The sequence below is a fragment of the Schistocerca serialis genome, chromosome 4, assembly GCF_023864345.2.
Source record: "Schistocerca serialis cubense isolate TAMUIC-IGC-003099 chromosome 4, iqSchSeri2.2, whole genome shotgun sequence".
Taxonomy (NCBI): domain Eukaryota; kingdom Metazoa; phylum Arthropoda; class Insecta; order Orthoptera; family Acrididae; genus Schistocerca; species Schistocerca serialis.
Window position 1 is genome coordinate 871,636,964 of NC_064641.1, and position 23,250 is coordinate 871,660,213.

Sequence of the window (23,250 nt, forward strand, 5' to 3'; positions counted from 1 at the left end):
TTATACCAAAGGCGTTGTAAAAGAAGGTGGAGGAGCGAACAGAGTTTCGGGGCTCTGTCTTGCCTCTGGGTTGGGAAATTTAAGCTAGAAGGCGGTACAATCGGCAATAATCAACAGCACGATGATGCAGACGACAATAGAAATTAATTAACTGAAAACACATAATGTGATTCCACAGGACATGCGGCTATCAGCTCAAGAATTTTCATGATGATGTACCCATTGTCAGAAGATAAGTCGCCCATTCGGTTCTCGGGAATGGGGCTACCAAGTAGTAGGTGATCATGAGAAAAAGATGGATAATCAATGACTGGGTATTATTCTGAGAGTGGAAGCATGGAATGTTAGCTCTTTGAACTTAGGTGGGATGGTGGAAGGTCTGCAAAGCGAAATGCAAGTGCTAAATCAAGATATAGTGGAGGTTAGTGCTGTGAAGTGGAGTACAGGTAAGGATTTCTGGTCAGACGATTGTGGGGCAATATCGACCGCAGCAGAAAGTGGTATAAAAGGAGTAGGATCCCTTGTCAATAGGAGAGAATGGCAGAGAACTGCTGTGAACAGTTCATCGATAGTCTATTTCTCATCAGGTTCGACAGCAAACCAATGTCGACAACCATAGTTCAGGTAGGCAGAATTGTGTGGTATGCAGCAGATGATTGGCAATAGGAATGAGGGAGGAGAAAGACCAACTGAGTTCAGGCAACAATTTTCAGTTGCCTTTAGCGAATACGTTTTTTTTTAAGAATCACAAGGGGTGAGGGTGTATTTTGGGAACGATCGACTGGGAGTTCCATCAGGATTACGTCGTGGTCAGACAGAGATTCCGAAATCAGATATAGAAAAGTAAGGCATGGTCAGCTTCAGGTATGTAGCAGAATAGAATAGCAAGGGGTTGAAAATTAAAACCTTTTACTAAAGCGCATTCACATTCCTCCAAGGAAAAGAGCGATCACGCCAGACAGAACACCGAAATAACCTGTGTGTCGCTACAAAACCGCGCCGACTGAGATAGGATGAGCTCATTAGTAAATAGCACGTGACAGAAAACAAATGGAAACGTGAGACGCATATTCGTTCGATCATAAGAGAGCGCGAGAGAAACTTCAAATGTTTCTCAACAAACATTGCCAGGAAACGTACACAGAGGTTAACATACCGTTAAGCGAATATAACAGAATTAGAATATGCGGTCATTACGAACCGACCACCGCATCACAGAAGAAGTGTGTGCTCTTACCGTGATAGAGGGCAGTGATCGACGCCAAACGATTCATGAGCTATCCTGAGATGCTTAGAGCATATGACTGAGCTGAACGTTCTGAAGGAAAGCCGGGGAATGAGAACAATCGCATAAAAAACGGATAGCATGAGCCGCACTTGAAACGCCAAACAACCGAGTGACGTTGTTGTACGTCATCCCGACTAACTAAATTTCGTCAGAAGCCGACAAACGTGGATGTAATTGTGTATTTCGTGTACATCTGTGACTATATTATCCTAAAGTACACCGTTCGCCAACTGCAGACTGTTAATGGGCTGTATTTCTGTCCAGTATACACTACTGGCCATTAAAATTGCTACACCAAGAAGAAATGCAGATTATAAAGGGGTATTCAATGGACAAATATATTATACCAGAACTGACATGTGATTACATTTTCATGCAATTTGGGTGCATAGATCCTGAGAAATCAGTAGCCAGAACAACCACTTCTGGCCGTAATAACGGCCTTGATACGCCTGGGAATTGAGTCAAACAGAGCTTGGGTGGCGTGTGCTGATACAGCTGCCCATGCAGCTTCAACACGATACCACAGTTCATCAAGAGTAGTGACTGGGGTATTGTGACGAGCCAGTTGCTCGGCCACTATTGACCAGACGTGCCGTCAATGCGAAAAGAGGTGACCGAGACGTGTAACAAATGGCACGCCATACCATCACACCGGGTGATAACGCCAGTAAGGCGATGGTTGTTGTCTTGCAAACGTTCCCATCTGTTGACTCAGGGATCGAGACGTGGCTGCACGATCCGTTACAGCCATGCGGATAAGACGCCTGTCATCTCGACTGTTACTGGCACGAGGCCGTTGGGATCCAGCACGGTGTTCCGTATTGCCCTCTTGAACCCACCGATTCAATATTCTGCTAACAGTCATTGGATCTCGACCAACGCGAGCAGCAATGTCGCGATACGATAAACCGCAATCGCGATAGGCTACAATCCGACCTTTATTAAAGTCGAAAACGTGATGGTACGTATTCCTCCTCCTTACAAGAGGCATCACAACGACGTTTCACCAGGCAACGGCGGTCAACTGCTGTTTGTGTATGAGACTTCGGTTGGAAACTTTCCTCATGTCAGCACGTTGTAGGTGTCGCCACCGGCGCCAACCTTGCGTGAACGCTCTGAAAAGCTAATCATGTGCATATCATAGCATCTTCTTCCTGTCGGTTAAATTTCGCGTCTATAGCACGTCATCTTCGTGGTGTAGCAATTTTAATGGCAGTAGTGTAGGAACACAAACTGCGAACAGCTTTGAGAAAAAAGCAGTGACGCTTCATATAGGAACCACCCATCGTAGGTACGAGAGCATACAGTCTTTGTGGCTTTCACTTAATGCGTAAAGGGAAGAAATCATTTAGTGGCATCTGCCTCACAACTGTCAGAGAGATTCGTCTGGAAAAAGACTGTTCGATTTCAATTATCAACAAAAATGGCGCTTCTGCAGGCGTACTACGACTTCTGCATCTCTGGAAACGGTTTACACAATTTTGGTAGCTACGTTGAAGGTCAATAAACCCCTGAAACATGAATCTATGTTTTATCAGTTGTAAATAAATACACTCCACAAAAGGTTTAGCGGAACACCTGTATCAGCGTCGATCGATAAAAATGTTTCAGTTCCGCCCCTGTTAAACACCTACCTAACACAGACTTTTTGAATGATAGTCAGCTGACTACAATATATCTTTAGTTTTCCTGTAAGCTACAGCTAAGGAAGGAATGGGGGGTGGGTGGTTGATTCACCCGCACCCTGTGGCCAGGTATCGGCGCCCTTGAAACTTATAGCATGGCTTGAGATCTTCGCTTTCAATGGAAATTAAAGCACTGCACCGCCTGTTGGGTGTGTTGCACACAGTACTGGGTGACCATTCAGAACCATGTGAGTACCGATTGAGCACCGCAAACGATATCAGAACGGCCACTGGAGCCCCTGCGTCCGATCATATTGTAATGAACAGGTTACGAGAAAGGACGTGCTCTTAGAGTACCCCGCTTGACATGATAAAGTCTTGCAGCTCGCGTTCAGTACGGCCTCCCCGTGTCAACAGGCGACTTCACTACTGGCAGATCGTGTTATTCACAAACGAGTCCACGTATCTTCTTTCGCAAGGTGCTGGTCGTGCTCTCGTGTAGTGACACTTGGTGAGCGAATCCTGGCAGATGTTGTTGAGGAAATTCCCATCGTTCTGTGACATCGTGAGGAGGCTTCAGTGTTTTTGGCCATACAGATCTTGCGGTGCCAGACAGTAAGTGGAACAGATCCTGTTGGACCAGGTGGTGGCTGCTGCGTATGACGATGGCCCTGAATTTCTTTTAATTCCAGGGCCGACGAGGCGGGTGTCAACAGGGATGTCTTGCGAAGCCTAGATATTGATGCAATGGTAGGACCGGCGGTGAATGCCGACCTAAACTCATTGTACGTATGTGGGACATGCTTGACAGATGTGTTCGTGGTCGTTCTGTTCTATCACAGACTCTCCTAGAACTCTCATAGGATGTCATTGAAAAGTGGGAACGGATACCACAAGGCGACGTCCGTAGACGTATACGGATCATGCCATGTAGCTGTCACACCAGTCTGACATTTCAGTTATTTTAGTATATGAACGATTGAGGATGTAATGAAGTTTTGTTGTGTAATTAATGTCTGAAGGATGAGAGTAAAATTAGGTTCCTACACAGTCCTCAATTACTTCTCAGTGGAGTATGACAAACGCCCAAACTCATGTAGGCCTAATATTTTTAGCAGTGTAATTGTCAGAGTTGAAATACAAACGCTCCTAAACAGCTCTCCACTAATCGAACTGAAAAGCAAGTTCCTCTTTTCCCAGCTGTAGTTAACAGCTGGATCTTTTTATTTGTTTATTTTCCTGCATATTACTACTATTTTAAGGTGATCAGTTTTATGTTGGCCTTATGGAATCCAAGTCGATACCTCGCAGTGTTATTAGTATTGTATCAGTGGCTGCCATCTTTTCGAAATCAAGTTCAACTACTCGTCATCACGCCTCTTTGCTCGTATACGGAGTGTGGTTCAAATGGCTCTGAGTATTATGGGAATTAACATCCGAGGTCATCAGTCCCCTAGACTTAGAACTAGGAAAACCTAACTTACCTAAGGACATCACACACATCCACGCCCGAGCAGGAATCGAACCTGCGACCGTAGCAACGGCGCGGTTCCGTACTGAAGCGCCTAGGACCACTTGTCCACAACTTCCGGTTCCGGAGAAATTGCTGTCATTGTTTCTGTAGGCATCAGTGCTGCTCAGGCAAGTTACGAAGAATTCCTGTTCGTCCAAGTTCTCATGTTTGTTGTTGCAGTGGCTCCAGGGCTCCGTTGCTCAAATGTATGCTTTAGGTTTCACAGGAGGAAACCACTTCCAGGCTGGATGTAAGATACTTGTGACTTCTGTAGTGTAAGGAGCGGTCTACTTAATTATGCGTGTTTTTCCTTTTTTTCATTTATTCGTGTGCGTTTTCCTGATCATGATGATTTTGTTACATAACTAGATGTACGCCATGGTCTCCACCACGCTACATCACGACAGGGCAGGCGCTGGAGTTTATTTTACCTTCTTTCTCTTCCAGGGTGGAGGAGACTTCCGTGTTTCTATGGAGCCAAGTAGCTCTGATAGTTGTGGGCAGAAACTTAATGTGGGTATTCCTCCCCATTCTGACCCATTCTTGTTTGATTATTTTGCAGCCACAGGATATGGTGAGGAGTTCCGTAAAGGAAAGGAGACTGGGCGTTTCTCCTCATGTTCCGCCGAAGGGAAAACAGAAACCACGACGTGCCGCCATTCAGACCACACTACGGATGTGTTATCCAATATAGATTTTTTAATTTTTGATTAATAAGCACTGCTACGTTATTTACCTTACAATATCGTATGCGGTAATTGATCTTTCAGGCTGGAAGATTTTATTTTATAGATGTTTTCTCTTCCAAAATTTAATGGTGGCAGAGGTAAAATACTGGGAGCGAAAGGCTATTTACAATTTGTACAGAAACCAGATGGCAGTTATAAGAGTGAGGGGCATGAAAGGGAAGCTGTGGTTGGGAAGGGAGTGAGACAGGGTTGTAGCCTCTCCCCAATGCTATTCAATGTGTATATTGAGCAAGCAGTAAAGGAAACAAAAGAAAAATTCGGAGTAGGTATTAAAATCCATGGAGAAGATATAAAACTTTGAGGTTCGCCGATGACATTGTAATTCTGTCAGAGACAGCAAAGGACTTGCAAATGCAGTTGAATGGAATGGACAGTGTCTTGAAAGGAGGATATAAGACGAACATCAACAAAAGCAAAACGAGGACAATGGAATGTAGTCGAATTAAATCGGGTGATGCTGAGGGAATTAGATTAGGAAATAAGACACTTAAAGTAGTAAAGGAGTTTTGCTATTTGGGGAGCAAAATAACTGATGATGGTCGAAGTGGAGAAGATATAAAATGTAGACTGGCAATGGCAAGGAAAGCGTTTCTGAAGAAGAGAAATTTGTTAACATCGAGTATAGATTTAAGTGTCAGGAAGTCGTTTCTGAAAGTATTTGTATGGAGTGTAGCCATGTATGGAAGTGAGACATGGACGATAAATAGTTTGGACAAGAAGAGAATAGAAGCTTTCGAAATGTGGTGCTACAGAAGAATGCTGAAGATTTGATGGGTAGATCACATAACTAATGAGGAGGTATTGAATAGAATTGGGGAGAAGAGGAGCTTGTGGCACAACTTGACGAGAAGAAAAGACCGGTTGGTAGAACATGTTCTGAGGCATCAAGGGGTCACAAATTTAGTATTGGAGGGCAGCGTGGAGGGTAAAAATCATAAAGGGAGACCAAGAGATGAATACACTAAGCAGATTCAGAAGGATGTAGGTTGCAGTAGGTACTGCGAGATGAAGAAACTTGTGCAGGATAGGGTAGCATGGAGAGCTGTATCAAACCAGTCTCAGGACTGAAGACCACAACAACAACACAGATGTTTTCTAATTTTATACTTTTTATACTGGCTTTTATAGAATTTTGTGTTTCACCTTACCAGGGTAGGAGCTTCACGTTAATAGAATTTGAACTTTTTACGTTGGTTTTAAGCATGGATCCAGTTCCACGTATAGTATGTCAGTACATGTTGTATTTTCAGGCATTCATTTTGCCGTGTGAAGTAATTTTAATTAATGACTTCGCATACCGCATTTTAACCATTACATTTGGGACACTGCCTAATCATGTACGGTAGTTATGGTGCCCTCTGCTGGCATCAGTTCCCTGATATATGTACCAGACGCATTCTGATCATCACCAGCACTTACTATGTACATACATGTTTAGTTTGACGCTGATACTACATCAGATTACTCTTATACGTTTAGCGTCACCTAACTGAACTTTGTTGGTTCTACACTGTTTTCGTTTGTAACAGATCTGAAGATGGTAGTAGCCGAAACAGGCAATAGTTGAGTGTAAAAGTTTGTCTGATCAAGACCGACCTGTAAAATAAACTGATTAAAGCATTGGATCTCATTTTCGCCGCACCGGTAATGTTCTTCTTTTAAGCATTATCACTATTGTAGCTTGACGTCCACTGGATTGACCACTCCCTCCACAATTTAGCTGCAAATTTTTGTAAGTCCTCGTCGCCAGTTTTGAAAAGTCCTCGTCGCTACTGCTGTGGAGGCCAAGTTGCCACTGTTGTTACCGTAGGCCGTGTTTGTGAGTTCGTGAAACGGTTTCTGGTCCAGTACACCGCTGAGACAATTTCTCCCTGCACTATTACACAGCTATACCCCTGGGACAGGTAACAGGATAGGAGAACGAAGGTTCTACATCACTGCAACAAATAAGTACCCAACTCACACAAATGTATTAGAATTTTTATTTATTTCTGTGACTAGTGGAACACTGAAATCTGCAACACTGCTTGTAATAAACAAAAAAAGGCCCTCAACAGCTAAGAGCAAATAATCGTAGATAAATTTCTCGGTACATAACAAATGCAATATACAACGAATGTCTGATCTCTTCTAAGAGTTCATTAAACGACGTTCCCTGTCTAAGTCAGCCGTGGTCCAGTATCTATAACCAACCGGGCGAGAGCTGCTCTATCTTCCAAATAGGCTTCTGTCCGTTGTCGTCTGGTCATTGGCGGATTGTATTCGTCTGGCAGTTGGTCGAGGCGAAGTCGACAGCTTCTCCTGAGCGCCTACCGTGGCGCTGGTGGAACTCGCGCAAGATGGCGAGTCTCTACGGCTCTGGCACACCCTCGCATGTATGCGCCTGTGGTGCTTTTGCCTGGCCGTGTCTTGTTCGGACGACACAGCACAAATGAGAACTATCATTTCACACAGTATATGCCAATTATAGACCTCTGTTGCTAAATCATCTGGACTGAATGCTTCCCTCTTAGCGTCTATTTAAATTCGTTCTCTGTTTCATCAAGAATAACAAGGGAACATTCTCAAGAGACAATAAACAATGTTCGTGAAACTTTACAAATGTATAGAGGGACGAAATAATTCAATAAGTATATTTTGTTTGCTACCGAATTTCGTTTTTAAGGGATAAAACACACAACGAAATGTCATTTTGCTTAATAGAGATGGAGGCAATACCTTCGAAACGATGATATATAACAAATGCATCCGATAAAAAATTGAAATGTATTTAACGTTAGTGAAAACTGTATAATCTAATTTTGCAATAATTTGAAATTTTGCAAATTGCGGCACCACCAATAATTAGTCTGAAAAACGAAACGTTTTGTTACAACGTAAATTAAAGAAGCTTTCCAATTGCTTGCAAATACGTGTAACAAATCTGGTCCCTAAAATAGAACTTTTGGAGACTAAGCTGTACAAAATGTGCTGTCAGATAGTTTTCAGAATACCTACTTGAAATACCTAACCAGTCAGTAAACATTCACTTTTAGTGTCGTTATTTGTTTTACTTATAATTGTTTGATGTTATAAAGTGATATTTTATGTTTTAAAATCATTTTTGTATTATTTTACAGTTAATTATTCCCAATAACCTTCCAATAATTTACAGCAAGACAGCCGGGAGACATCGTCGACAACCGCCGATATTCTGACAGGAGAACACCCTGCCATTTTTAATACAAAACTACAGCAAGGAAACGCTGTCCAAGGAAATTTAAAACCTCGCTTTCAGGAAACTTTGTATAGATAAAAACACACACACACACACACACACACACACACAAACACACGCACACAGACAGACAGACTGTAAACATCACACAGACTGTAAACACCAGTCCCATCGAAAAGTACAGTTGACCGACGTTAGAAGATATCGATAGTGTAATTAATAATCAACGGGTGAGAAGCATAAACACTGTATCTTTGTTCTTTGAGCAGCATTCGACATAAAGTTTAAACCAAAACCACCCTCTCTCTTTATAACGTTACTTCCTAATATAATTTCAACAGCTGGAAGTGCATGCTAGTATCTCCATGTTTTTATATCCTGTAGAGTGAGCGGTGCTCTCTCAAATACTATGAAAATTTGGAAATAAGTGGCTAGTTCAAACAGTTCTTTGTTTGCTTTAGTTCTGACACGTAATTAATACAGAATAAGTTGTTTCTATTCCTCGCGAAGTCCTGAATTAGTATCCGAACTTAGGACCTAAACTTTCTAAGTGAAGTTAATCACAGGGTACTCATTTCAGTTGAATTCTATCTTAAGTTATTTTGTGTAATCAGTGTCTTACCAGCGGAAAATTTTCAGGCTGGCTGAAGTTTGCTGAAGTTAGACCTTTTTAGAAGAATGGGAATAAATCGATACACTCGAAATATCGACCAGTTTCACATCTGACTGTAAATAATATTTTGTCCATGCCACAGTTTGGGTTACTTAGAGGTTCCGATACAGAGAAAGCTAATTACACGTACACTGTGACTGTACTTAATTCGTTAGATGACAAATTAGAGGTTACTGACTTTATCTGTGACCTGTCAAAAGCCTTTGACTGTGTGAATCGCAACAGTGTCTTAAGTGATTTGGAATGTTAAACTGTCACTGGCAGTGCTGAAACAGAGTAGATTCTTACCTGAAACGAAGTATATTCTTGCGAAATACAATTGTACATATTTAGAAACGGCAGCTAATAAAATTTTCACTGAGAGTAATAAACATATAAAATATCCACCGTATGGAGTTCAGAGCCCGTAAGAGATTTCCTTCCAGCATGTATATAGGACATGAAAACATGCAGATCCAAGAGGTCGACAGTGTTAAATTTCTGGGATTACAACTCCATAATAAATTCATTCGGGAAAGGCATATCACAGAATTGCTGAAGCACCTAAACAAGTCTGTCTTTGCAATGCGAATTATGTCAGATGTAGGAAACATAAAGATATAAAAACACTTGCCTGCTTTGCCTTCTTTCATTGTATTATGTCATATGGGATCATATTCTGGGGTATCTCTTCAAACCGAGCAAAAGATTTTAGAATGCAAAGCCGTGTAGTAAGTCATTTGTGGTGTAAATTCATGGAGAAACCTCTTCAAGGAACTGGGTATTCTAAGCACTGATTCTCAGTAGATTTATTCCCCAATGAGATTTGTTCCAAACAATGTTTCGAACGAATAGCTCAATAAATATTATTTATGCTAAAAATAACAATAATGTACGTATAGACCTAAAGTCAATTACGTTGGCCAAAAATGGGGTCAAATATGAAGTAACTCACATTTACAATAAATTACCAGCGATCATTAAAAACTTGGTTTAGGATAAAGCACAGTACAACAAAATTTGAAAGACTTTTCCAAAGGCAACTCCTTCTACTCCATAGATGTGTATTTTTACAGGGCGTGTTAGACCAACCTAAGTAGAAACGTCTGTCAGAGTTCGGTTCTGACCGCAAGTATAGTCATCTTTCGTATGATAAATTTATTGAAAGTGAATAACTATGTTTCATTCTGACACTGTATTGATTCTGTAAATATTAGCACTTCCATTTTGCTGTAATGTATTCACCTGTTTTGACAGTCTCCTGACAGACGATCAGAAAAGTGAGTATTATATTCAAATGTTCTATGACGTCTGTGTTATACCGTATGAATTGTCACACGTCCACAAGAATCATCTTATTTTTGAGTCTATGGAGCGAAAAGTTAATCTAATCTAATCTCTAATCTGCCTGACCTCTTAACCACATACCTTACCACACTGTTACTTGATCTCATCAGTCTTTTCCACAATTTCCCTTCCTCATTGATTCTGGCGGCAACCTCCTTGTATCTTATGAGTCCACATCACATACAACATCCTTCTGCAGCACCGAATCTCAAACACTTCGGATCACTTCTTTTACGGTTCTTCCACAGTCCCTGTTTCACTAATGCTGTGATTTGCACGTTAATTCCCACAAATATTTCCTCAAGCTAACGCCGACGATTGATGTTACTACACTTCAGTTGACGGAATGCCCTCTTAGCCTATGCTAGGTTAAAATTTTGGAAATTTGTGGTTTGTTTCTATGGGACCAGACTGCTGACGCCATCGGTCCCTAGGCTTACACACGACTTAATCTAACTTACACTAACATACGCTAAGCACAACACACATACCCGTGCCCGAGGGAGAACTGGAACCTCGGACGAGAGAAGCCGCGCGAACCGTGGCAATGCCGTAGACCCCGCGGCAACCACACGCGGCTACGCTAGGTGACGTCATATGTCCTCCTTCTTCGTCCGTCCTCTAATACTTCGCTTTCAAGACAACTAAATTCCTGCACTTCCTGTAATCCGTTATTTCATTCGTGTTTCTTCAGTATACACTCATTTCACAGTGTGTGCTTGTTAGGCTGTTTATTCTACTGAACAGGGAATGTTATTCTTATCCCCTTTCACTGATGAGGTCCATGCCATCAGCGAATCTTATCAGTGGTATCCTTACACCCTGAGCTGTAATTACACTCCTGGACCTTCTTTTTCCATCATTGGACCGACGCGAGTGCCTTCGTTAACAGCACGACCTCGCCTGCAGAGCCTCTCCTAGGCTCGTGACATACCGGTTGGACCCGTGACGTCACGTTAACCGAGGCCACGTCGGCTGAGTTTCGACTTCAGTTGGTAAGATCTGATGGTAGAATTGGAGTGAGGTGCAGCCCCCACGTACCCATTGACCCAAGATGTTAACAAGGCATTCTGCAAGATGGTGGCTGCTCCACAGTGCTGTGGGATGTGTTTACATGGAATGGAATCGGTCCTCTCGTCCAACTGAACCGATCACCGACTGGAAGTGATTATGTTCGGCTACTTGAGACTATCTGCAGCCATTCGTGGATTTCATGTTCCTAAACAACTGTGTCGCCCATCCACAGTTCTTTGCTGTTGGTTTGAAGCATGCTCTGGATAATTCGAGCGAATGGCTGGGCCATCCAGATCGCCCAACGTGAATCCCATCGGACATTTATGGGACATCATCAAGAGATCAGTTGGTGCACAAAATCCTTCACCGTTAGCATTTCGCAACTATGGACGAATGTAGGGGCAGCATATCTGAATATTCCCGCAAGTGGCATCCAGAACAGTACAAAAGCCTTACCTGATGGAAGAAAATTGATGTCTTTTCGGAATTGGAGAAGTGCAAATACTTTTAGAAAACTTTCCAAAAATGGAGTTAAAAGACAACATATAAAACATCATCCAGGGACCCTGTAAGTGGAATTTAAAATATTGCTACGACATAGAAAAGACAACCACCAGAACCGTTTTGACCTACATACACAATGTCCCAAAATGCAAACTAGATAATAAAAATAAGCACATATTCCAAGCCAGTGAAGATGCCATGCAAAGAATAAAGGCGAGACGCGTATGGCACGAAAATGGTGTTTCATTCAGTTGTAATTAGACCGTCGAAATGTAAAAATTATCAAAAAACGGTAATATTTGTATGATATAAATGTTGTGTCGGATGAAATAACTCTCGTCGGTACAGCATGATTTCTGGAGGGGCCGACATGACGTTACAATACAGAAAATGTAAGCTCACTTTCTTGCAACTTGAACAAGATGCAATACTTAACTTCGTTACAATCCGCATCCATCGAAAATTTATTGGTGTCAGTGAACATTAACGTATCATTTGATACACAATTAGATACTAGTTCCTTTTCAGAGACTCCAATTAACGATAAAGATACAGAGTTCTATTTAAGACAACTCACGCACTGCTTGCTCTGTAGACTATTTTGGTGTCTGCAGCGTTGAGTGCTGACTAGGGTTGAGCGGCAGACACGTAAGTGTGCTGATGCTGTAGCATATGGAAACTGTTGTACCCTTGTCTACGCCCATCACGGGATGTCTGCATCACAGGGTGTATATTCACCAAGAAAACCTACGTCGTCTGGTGTGACAAAACAGAGACCTACAGGCGGCAGCAACACAACACAACACCAAGTCTCCACCAACGGCGGCCAGGGACCGCTACCTGTCCGCGGAGTCTGCAGAACAGCTTCACCAAAGATCGCAGCTAGGTCAGGAACTACTCTGCTACGCCAGGCACGTGATCGCAAAAAGTTCCAGCAGACACACCCGCCAACGAGCTTCATAAGGCGGTACACTGCGGGAAAAGCCAGTTCGACACACCGCTCGGAGGGATACGGAGCTATCGCCCAGCAGCCACGGCCAGACGCCTCACCTCGCTAGCCGATCTCTGGGTATAGTCGTCGAATCTCTTGACGTTGTAGAACTGTTTGTGTCGGCTCTCCATGAAGAGACGAGTCTTTTATTATTATTTTCATTATTTGTTATTTTGTGTTTGTGTCGATCCGCAGTGGGGATCGAGTCGCTTGTTCTTTTGCATATTGTATTATTGTTTTGTAATGGTGAATCGAATAAATTGCTCTCAGCATTGTCGTTTCCGCTTATCTAGTCTACTAGCGCAAATACTTCAGAAGGCATAAGCGAGAATGCACTTTAATGAGAGCATTATGTGGATCTGAATATTAGCGTTGGGAAAACAGGGAAAGTTGAGAATCGAATACTTCGAGATGCAGTGTTATTGAAGTATTCTAAGGAAAAAAATGGGAATGCAAAGGCTCACCTCGCGGGATTAGCCGAGCGGTCTCACGCGCTGCAGTCATGGACTGTGCGGCTTGTCCCGGTGGAGGTTCGAGTCCTCCCTCGAGAATGGGTGTGTGTGTGTTGGTCCTTAGCATAATTTAGGTTAAGTAGTGTGTAAGCTTAGGGACTGATGACTGTAGCAGTTAAGTCCAATAAGATTTCACACACACATTAGGCAAATGCTCATTCCAGACATGGTAAGGGTCAGTGAAATGAAATGGAAGGAGGATAAGGATCTGTGGTCAGACGAATGTACCGTAATGTCAACAGCGACATAAAGTGGTATAACAGGAGTGGGATTCGTTTTAATAGGAAGATAACTCAGACAGTGAGTTACTATGAACAATTCAGAGACATGATCTTTCTTCGTCAGAACTAGTAGCGAACCAACGCTAACAGCAGTAATTCAGGTATAAATGCCGACGTCACAAGCAGAAGGTGATAAGATAAGGGAAATATATGAGGCCATTGAACTGTAGTAGTTGGTGTTCGAGGTGTACCTTATTTAGATTCAACTCAGCTGATAAGTATACCAGCTTAACGGAAGTCCTTCTAACTAAGGAATCACATTTAGCGGATGTCAGGTATGCAAGTAGAGAAGGAATTAGAATATTTCATCAAAATATTAAAGGCATTGGAGATAAAGACAGTGCTCTGCTTATAGACGTTGACTCTGACATTATTTATGTATCGGAGTACCACTTAAATAATTTGAAAATTCATAGGCTTCCTTTACCAGGATACAGATTAGCTGGTTATTTTGCAAGTAGTTTTTGCATTTCAGAATATTTCTGCTCAAGCTAGAGGTGGTTCATTGTTGCATTTTTTAGGAAGTACCCAAAGTGAGTGTTATGTTGTGACTTATATATCAATTTTGTATACGATATAACAAGAAAAAGGATGTTAGTAGTTCCCCTAAACTCGGATGATATGATGCAGACTGTGTTTTTTTTTAACCAAGGTGCAGGGGAACAGTAACACAGCCATAATTTTTATTATTATTCATTACTAAATGGGCATTCTGTTAGTAAAATCGTGAATGACCTTTCAGACCATGATGCACAAGTTTTAACACTAAAAAGCTTTTGTACTTAGTCAAATGTCACATATCATTACAAACTATGTAGAAAAGCTAATCGAACGACAATAGGGATTTTTTAAACCTCATTAAGGTACTGTAGTAGCAGGATGTCTATAGTGCATATAACACATATGACAAATGTAAACCTTTCCTTAACACATTTCTCATGCTCTTTGAGAGTTGCTATCCATCAGAACGTACTAAACGGGGTACTAGCAGTAAAAGGTAGCTTGGGTGGCTGACTAGTGGGATAAGGATATCATGTTAAAGAAAGCGGGAAATATATCAAAATGTTAGAAGTAGTCAGAATCAAGCTACAGTAGCCTACAAACAATGTTGTAAAGTGTTTAAAAATGTTATATATTTTGATTTAACTAAAGCGCTTTATTGTGTTGATTACAAAATATTACACCAGAAGTTGGATCATTACGTGATACAGGGAGTAGCTCACAATTGCTTCACCCCTTCTTTTACAACAGACAATAATAAGTCATAATTCACAGTGTTGAGAATGGCTGTGAATTGGAGTCTGAATTTGGTACAGTCAAATGCGAGTGGCCCCAGGGATCAGTGACGGAGCAACTCCTGTTCCTCATTTAAATAAATGATTTGACCTCTAGTATTGTGGGCAATTCTAATATATTACTAAAATATTTCTGTTTGCTGCGACACTAGCTTGATACTAAAGGATGTCGAGGGCAACATTGACTTTGTTTCAAATAGTGCAGTTCGCGACGTAAGTTCATGGCGTGTAGAAAACAAACTAACGCTAAATCACAGTCAGAGCCAGTGTTTACAGTTCCTAACACACAGTTCAACAAAACATATCGTTTTAATTCCACAAATTGTTCGTTTTATTTTATTGGGAGAATATTGGGGAAGAATAGCTATTATGCAAAGGAGGCTGTGAATAGAATTGTATTACGACCCATTCTGGAGTACTGCTGGAGTGTCTGGGATCCATATCAGGTCGGATTAGAGAAAGACATGAAAGCAATTCAGAGTCCGCTGGAATATTTGTTACCGGTAGGGTGAATCAGCTTGCAAGTGTTACGGAGATGCCTCGTGAACTCAAACATGGGAGTCCCTGGAGAAAAGACGACATTATTTTCGCGAGACACTGTTGCGGACGTTTAGACAACCGCCAATTGCAAAGTGATTCTACCACTGCTAACATTCATTTCACGTAAGGACCAAGAAGACAGCCATCTACAGAGGCTTAGACGCCAGTGGTTTTTTGCTTGTTCTGTTCACAGTGGAACAGGAAAGAAATCGACTAGTAGGGATTCGTGGTACCCTCCGCTTGCAGAGCACACTGAGGTGACGAAACTCGTAGGATACCACCTAATAACGTGTCGGACCTTCTTTCCCAGAAGTGCAGCAACATGGAGTCGATGGAAGTCCACTCACATTGACGAACGATCACAGAATTTGCTTCGGGGCCGAATACATACGACACCATGCCTACTTCTGTCCGGTGGACTAACGTTTGAAACGGTCTGTGCTTAGAACATTTCCTGGCATTCCAAAAGCAGTTTAGAATCTCCATTCCAGGTTTATTGTAAACCTTGGACCATCAAAATGGTTCACTGTAGCTCTTATACCGGCACGTTGATGATAAATCACAGACATTACCTCGGAATTGAAGATGAATCACAGCAACTGCATCGTAATGAATACAACTTCCACTATGCCGACTTCTGTCCTGGCAACTAATGCTTCAAACGGCGTGTGCTTGAAACCTTTCTCAGGAGTCCACTAGTAGTTTCCGATGCCCGACATCTGATTTTCTGTATCACTTGGACTTTCACATTGAAGATAAAACACCGAAATATCGTCGGGAGTGAATGCAACAGGCATCATACCGACTTCAGTCCAGGCGAGTATAGCTTCAAACGGGCTGTGCTTCGAACCATTCCTGGGAGTCCAGTAGTACTTTACAATACACCACTGAGGGTTTACTGAAACCCTTGCAGCTTCATGATGTATATGAAACACAGAAATTGCATCGGTATTGAATAAAACAGGCACCATGCCGACATCTGCCGAGCTAATAACTCTTAAAACGGTGCCTTGAAACTTTATTGGGAGTCGAGTCGTTGTTTCCGATGCACCACTGCAGGTTTACTGTAACCCTTGGACCTTCACATTGACGATGAAATATAGAAATTGAATCAGATTGAACACAACAGGCATCGTAAAGACTTCTGTTTAGGCGCGTAACCCTTCAAACTGTTTGTGCTTGGAACCTTTCCTCGAAGTGCAGAAGTAGTTTTCGATGCACCGCTGCAGGTTTTCTATAACCCTTGGACCTTCAAAAGTAATATGAAACTCAAAAATTTCATCAGGATTGAATAAAACAGGCAACATGCCGACTTCTTTCAAGGCGAAAAACGCTTCAAACATTCTGTTCTTGGAACCTTTCCTGGGACTCCAGAAGTATTTGCCGATGCTCACTCCAGGTTTACCATCGCCCTTGGGCCTTCACATTGACGATAAGACACAAAAGTGAAATCGGGGTTGAATAAAAAGACACAGTCTGTCCATGGGTGTAACGCTGGAGACGGTATTTCTTTGAACCTTTACTGTGAGCTCAGTAGTAGATTCCGATACACCACTCCAGATCTACTGTCACCATTGGACCTTCAAATTGACTATGAAAAACAGAAATTGCATCGGGATTGAATACAACAGACACCATGCAGACTTCAGTCCAGGCGAATAAAGCTTAAAACTATTTTGCGGGTCCTGTAGTTATTTCCAATGCACCACTGCAGCTTTACTGTAACACTTGGACCTTCATAGTGTATATGATACACAGAAATTGCAACGTGATTCAATACAACAAGCAGCTTGCCCTCTTCTCTTCAGGCGAGTAACGCTTAAGACGGTCTGTGCTGGGAACCTTTCCTGGGAGTGCAGAAGTAGTAGCCGATGAAGCAACGCATGTTTATTTTAACTCTTGGACCTTCTCATTGACAATGAAACACAGAAATTGCATCAAACTGCATCAAAGAGGCACCATTCCGACATCTATCCAGGCGAGTAACGCTTCAAACTCTTTGCGCGTGGGACCTTACCTAGGAGTCAAGGAATAGTTTCCGATGCACCAATGCAGGTGTACTGTAACCCTTGGTCCTTCAAATGGACGATGAAACACAGAAATTGCATCGGATTGAATACAACAGGCACCTTCACTTCTTCCGTCCAGTCGAGTAACGCTGCCAACGATCTGTGCTTTGCATCTCTCCAGGGTGTCCAGTAGTAATTTCAGAAGCACCACTGCAGGTTTACTGTAACCCTTTGGACCTTCACAATACATATGAAACACAGAAATTGCTGTGGATTGAATACAACTAGCATCTTACCCACTTCTATTCAGGCGAGTAGCGCTTCAGACGCTCTGTGTTGGGAACCTTTCCTGAGAGTGCAGAAGTAGTAGCCCATGCACTAATTCAGGTTTATTGTATCTTTTGGACCTGCACATTGACCATGAAACACAGAAGATGCAACGGTTGAATACAACAGGCATCTTGCCAACATCTGTCCAGGCGAATAGTGGTTGAAACGGTCTCTGCTTGAACCTCTCCGGCGAGAGCAATAGTTGTTTCCGATGCACCACTGTAGGTTTACTGTAACTCTTGCACATTCACAATGAATATGAAACACAGAGATTGCATCAGGATTCATTACAACAGGCACCATACCGACGTCTGTCCAGGCGAGAACCGCTTCGAACGGTCCGTGCCTGGATCCTTTCTTTGGAGTCTAATACTAGTTTCTGATGCACAACTTTAGTTTTAATGTAAACCTTACACGTTCACACTAACGACGAAACACCGAAATATTAACCTTTCAGTAATCGTTCCTGATATACCACGGCAGATTTACTGTAACCTATGGACCGCCACACTGACGATGATACATAAAAATTGCATCGGATTAAATACAACTGCCACCATGCCGAATTCTGTCCAGGCGAGTAACGCTACAAACGGTCTCTGCTTTAAACCATTACTCTGAGTCCGATACGCTAATGCAGATTTACTGTAACCCTCGGACCTTCACATTGACGATGAAACACAGAAATCGCATCGGAACTGAATACAACAGGCACAATGCCGACTTCTGTCCAGGGAGTAATGCTTCAAATTGTCTGTGCTTCGAACCGTTCCTGGGAGTGCAGTAGTAGTTTCGGATGCACATTTGCCGATTTACTGTTACCCTTGGACCTTCAAATTGACTATGAAAAACAGAACATTTTTTTCGGATTGTATACAACAGGGACCATGCCGACTTATGTCCAGGCGAGTAACGCTTTCAACCGTCTGGGCTTGGAACCTTTCCTGAGAGTCCAGTAGTAGTTCCCGAAGCACCAGAAATCCCTGTTTTACTGTTACTTCACAATTTTCAAGTTTTCTATATTTTGTAACTGTCTTGTTGCTCCCTTGGCATAAAGTTGGCTGAAGTACGCCTGTAATGTAGTGGGCCCCCACTTACGGCTGAAATGTCTCCTGGAGAGCAGTAACTTCTGTATGTGGTGATAAATCGACGTGGATTGCAGTGTGATCCCATGCAATTACTTTGTGACCCTCCGCATATATTCTGGTTCTGTAATTGATTCTTGCATTAATATGTCTTGCTGTTACTGTTTTTCCTTATGTTGTTGAAGATCCTGATGTAATTGACTCAGGGCTCTGAAATATTATTCATTCATGTCCTACCACCACTTCGCATTACCTGCCGTGTTTGCCTTAACAAATTTAATAGAGGTCGTATTGATTTTCTGATGCTATGAATTTCGCATTGTGGTTTATTTCTCCCGATAATTTAAATGTTTTCCAAATCTGAATTACTGATTACTTCGTTCTTTTCAATAACAGTCTGCCGAATTTGAGCTGCTACGTTACATAAGTGATGTGTTTTTTTTTGGGGGGGGGGGGGAGGGATGCTTGGTTTTTCAGCTGTCGATTAGTCCAAATTCCCACAATGTTGGGTTCCAAGTTTTAAATTACATTGGGAGCCTGAGCTGCTTGGGGCATTCCCCTTTTAATGGTCAATGACAGAATGCACGTTGTTCTGATGGCGCGCCAAAGTGGAGAATGGCGAGGAAAATATTCCTAATTTCCTAATTTCCTTCACTTTTCTTTGCTCCTCCTCTTCTAGGTTTTCTTTCCCCTGACACATGTTTATCCTTTTCACGTATAGCTCTCTGTCTGCAGCCTATATGTTTCCTTTCTCCTGTGCTGCCCCCCTAAAAATTAAATTTAAAAAAAATTGAGATGATGCTGATGGTGAGACTGTATACTCATTTACGTTTAAAAAAAGGATGTTGCAGAAATGTAGCCTACCTATTTATGTTTTCAAGGAAAATTGGGTTGTTTTATGAAGAACGTCGTTTTAATTTTCACACACTAGAGGTTATTATTTGTTTTCTCATTACCTGCAACTTTTGCTCTATGTAGTACGAGTTTGTTCTCTTTGCAAAAACAAAAAAAATTAAAAAGGGTTTAGAGCACAAGTAAACAAGTTGGTAGAGCACTAGCCCTAAAAAAAAAAATTAAAAAAGCGCCGTAATAGCTGGATCGCTGGATCGAGCATCGGTCGTTAGCTTTTTTTTTTTTAACAAAGAAAAGGCACAAACTCCGTACTCAGTAAACTAGCACAACAATGTTTATTTCATTTAATTTCTAAACAAAGGGTCGGTAGAGCACGTGCCCGCGAAAGGCGGAGTGAAAATCTCATTTTGCACCCGAATATTTGTTTCACGGTGGACGAGGAAAATAATGGTTGTCTACCCTTCCTTGATATGCTAGTTAGAAGGAAGGTGGACGGTTCTTTGGTACCTGGCCTTTATACGACTCCTTCTCACACTGGCTTGTATCTGCAGGCTGATAGTTGTCACCATCCGGCTCAACATGATGGCGAACTTAACACCTTGGTACACAGGGCCCTTGTCATCTCAGACCCTGAGAGTCTGTGAGCTGAGTTAGTCCATCTCGGAGTCACCTTTCTTCAGAATGCTTACAGTGAAAGACAGATCAGACGTAGCGGTATCGACCAACTTTTCTTCGGGTGAATGATGATAATACCGAAGTGGCCCAAAGACTACGGCCATTTTCATTAACGCAGGGGTCATTTCTAACACGACTGGTCATATTTTGCGGAAATATGACGTAAATTGTGTTTTTGCCCACTATCTAAGAAGAGGTTGCTTTTAGATTCCGTAAAGGATTATTTTGGTATGCCGAAAGAGGATGTCTACTTATTCCTCATAGTTGTGGCATGTCGTAAATTGGTCTGGCTATCACGACGCTGGAAGACCAGCATATTGCGCATATGACACACACATGCTTACAATAGCCGAGCAAATCCGCTGTTGCAGAACATTGACTTGACACCGGTCAACATATTGAATATAATAAGGTGGAGATTATGACATGCAGTTCCAGCTATTGTGAAAGCGCTGTTCAGGAAGCAGTTCAAATAAAATTAGAAAGTAGCTTTATCAACAGGGATGGCGGTTTTCGTTTAAAGTCTGCATGGAGTACCGCGCTCCTTAGTCAAGAGACAGAAGGACAGAGTTTATGCTACCACACCAACTGATTATTAATTCCACTGCAAGTAACTTCTGACGTCGGCCACCTTTGGTTTGTGATGGCGCTAGTGTTTACAGCGTGTGTAAGTGTTATCATTCCGGAATTCTCTGAGAACCGAGGTTTTAAATCCCTTGCACAGCGCTTAATTGATGCAGTTTGCCTTGAGGATGGCAGGGTGTGCTTCCGTCGAAACGTTGGTGGTTGTCGGCGACGTCACCCGGCTGCATTCCGGTAAATTATTAAGTTATTTGAAGAAATGTTTTCATTTTTAAGAATTAATTAACGGTGGTGGGGTATTTTGCAAAATCAACTTTTATGTGAGAATCATTTTTATATACCATACGTGCGAAGATAATCTCTCCAAACTTAATCTGTTAATTTACCTATCGGCATGTTCTTTACCACTTAAAAGTGAAATGGGACACAAACAAACAAGTTGGTAATGCATTATTTTCCCTCTGTACATACCCGCCAAATTTCGTCGCGATCTATTATTGACATTTTGGAAATATTTCATGTAAGCAAAACATTGTTTTACTGTTCCTTCACAATTTTCAAGTGCCGCCATTGAGACCACACTCCAGATGTGTTGTCGACTAATGATTTTTTAATTTTTAAATAATGATCTCTGCTACGTTATTTACCTTATAATTTCGTTTGCAGTAATTGATCCGTCAGACTGGAAGATTTTATTTTATAGATGTTTTTAGTGTTATACATTTTATACTGCCTTTTATACAATTGTATGTTTTACCTTCGGTTCAGCTTCGACACACGAGGCCTCGGCTCAAGAGATTCTTCGGTTTTTACGCAGCTAAAGGACACCTACATTTTTTTTTTTCTTTTTGTAGCTCTCTTGTCAGAAACTCGAGAACGGCCGCAATAAATCTTGGCGCATAAGCTTGTAAGCAATGCCATGTTATCCACTCGTCGCTGAGAAACTTACATGTAGAATTGACAGAACATTCAAAATTTTATAAATTTATTTTTCTAACGTTAGTTTAGTGAGATAAAGTTTAGACCACCGAATTTTAAGCCACCAGGACCGTCATGACCTGTTTGTTTTCTCTCTGGCACTAAACATTAATCGTTTTTTTTTAAATTATGACTTAGGGTTAGTGCAACGATGATTTCAAACGTTCATACCGTCGTATGCCTGCCACCAGCAGCCATCAACCCGAAAAGTAACTATCATGAATGAATGAGCATTGTTGTATTGAAAGATGGGACCGACATACTATCAAATGAGAGGTGACACGTTAGGACGCACGATGTCCATGGCGTGCCGATGTGCAGCCAGTCAGTCACTACCAGCAGTGATCTGAAGTCATGTCCTGTGGCATGAGGCCAGGAATAACACTGCTGTGCCTCCCCGAAACATCGGTACAATGGGATCCCTCCCCCAATGGCCACCATACTCACCGCAAAAAAGTATGAATGGTGGTGCAGAATAGCAACTCACCACTAAGCACAATGCTATGCCATTCGTCGGCAGTCCACCCTTACTGGTCACGACAACACTCCAAATGCAGCCGTTTGTGTTGTGTTCTTGGCAGCTGCCCACGTATGAGGCGATAATTCCTTAGTCTGGCTCTTGCTAGTCTGCGGGATAACGTACAGTGTTGCAGGGACTCCATTACTTGTTCACGGTTGGCAGGTGGACGTGTGAAGGGTTTTCGGTGTGCCTGGTGCACAACACGGCGGTCCTTCCTCGTGGTGGTGAACGTTGTTGACTGTGACCTTGACGACGATTATGATTGCCCTCACGTTCCCATGCAGTCCACATCAGAAAGTCTCAAGCATTTGGATACTGCACGATTAGCAGAGATGTATAAATAGTCTCTCTGAATTTTATGTGTCAAAGCACGAGATTTTTACAGTAAGACAACAACATTCTACGTTTTTATTCTTCAGGTAAATACATTCATTTCTAACATAATCACACTAGCGACAAAAACATTTCTCCCAACAAGAGACCAGTCTGTTCATACTGTCAGTGTAGAATGTTTGACTTTGTTGACTAAGCCACAACCTCACGTCTGCTTGCACCGCTTCATTACTTTCAAAGCGAAGTCCTCGGAGATATACTTCAGGTTCTGGAAAGAGATGAAAAGCGGATATGGCCAAGCTGTAACTGTACGAAGGAAGATCGGTAACAGTCAAGTCATGGTGTCGGACTGTTG